Source organism: Tachyglossus aculeatus, chromosome 1 (genome assembly GCF_015852505.1).
Source record: "Tachyglossus aculeatus isolate mTacAcu1 chromosome 1, mTacAcu1.pri, whole genome shotgun sequence".
NCBI classification, from domain to species: Eukaryota; Metazoa; Chordata; class Mammalia; order Monotremata; family Tachyglossidae; genus Tachyglossus; species Tachyglossus aculeatus.
Window position 1 is genome coordinate 117328248 of NC_052066.1, and position 1326 is coordinate 117329573.

Genomic DNA, 1326 nt, shown 5'->3' on the forward strand with positions numbered 1-1326 from the left:
CGGGACAGGTGAGAACGAGGTACAGTGAGGTGGTTAGTGGCAGAGGATTGGAGGGTGCAGGCTGGGCTGTAGAAGGAGAGAAGGGAGGTGAGGTAGGAGGGGGCGAGGGGATGGAGAGCCTTGAAGCTAAGAGTGAGGAGTTTTTGCTTTATTCATAGGTTGACAGGCAGCCACTGAAGATTTTTGAGGAGGGGAGTAACATGCCAAGAGTGTTTCTGCACAAAGATGATCCGGGTAGCAGAGTGAAGTACAGCCTGAAGTGGGGAGAGACAGGAGGATGGGAGATCAGAGAGGAGGCTGATGCAGTAATCCAGTAATCCCAGAAATGAATATAGAGAGACAGGAGAAGGCAAACAGTTGGTACCAGTTGTAAATAGGCTTGGTAGCTAAACAAAAAGGGGGATAAACAGTAAATCAGTGAATGAATGCCCAACAGGAAGCTATTCTGTTATTTGTACCATTAGTGAGACATAAAGGATTTGGGTTTGCTCAAACCGGACCCAGAAATCTGTCCGATTCAGGCTGGACAGACCTACAGGGGGATTATAGGGCTGGTCTAATTCTAGTATCTTGTTTTATGCTGTCAAGTCATCTCTGACCCATAGCTACTCCATGGACAGATCTCTCCCAGAATGCCCCACTCTCCATCTGAAATGGTATTCATAGAGTTTTCTTGATTAAAAATATGGACGTGATGTACCATTGCCTTCTTCAGCACAGTAAACTTGTCTCCCCCCTCTAGTCTCTCCCATGCCGCTGCTGCCCAGCACAGGTGTGTTTTGACTTGCAGCAAATGTCTTCCACTCACTAGCCACTGCCCACACTAGGAATGGAATGGGTATGCCTCTGCTTGACTCACCCTCCCATAGCCGAGACTGGTAGAGTACTGGAAACTCTCCAGGTGTGATCCTGAGAGGGAATTTCTAGAATCAGGACAGGCCTAATAGAATATATATGAAATTGCTAAGATCCTGGATTAACTGGATCTGTTAAACTGGATCATCAGCTGTATGAGTTTGGGTAAGTCACTTCACTTCTCTGGGCCTCAGTTCCCTTATATGTAAAATCGGGATTAAGACTGTGAGCCCCATGTGGGACAATCTAATTGCGTTGTATCTACCTCAGCATTTAGAACAGTGCTTGGCACATAGTAAGTGCTTAACAAATACCAACATTATCATTTTTATTATTAAACTGTAAACTCATTATGGGCAGGGAATAGTCGACCTAGTCAGTTTTGTTGTACTCTCCCAAGCACTTAGTAAAGTTCTCTACACACAATTAATACCATTGATTGATCTTCTCAGTTTCAGTCCTCTGGAAGAA

The 1326-nt window shown here is 45.1% G+C and overlaps 1 non-coding gene across 1 annotated transcript; it reads right to left on the reverse strand.

Moving 5' to 3' along the window:
* Window positions 1-782: 782 nt before the first annotated feature.
* LOC119938386 lies at window positions 783-919 on the reverse strand. The gene has a single exon (XR_005454419.1). It is a non-coding gene; the product is annotated as a small nucleolar RNA SNORA7 (small nucleolar RNA).
* Between the last annotated feature and the right edge of the window lie 407 nt (window positions 920-1326).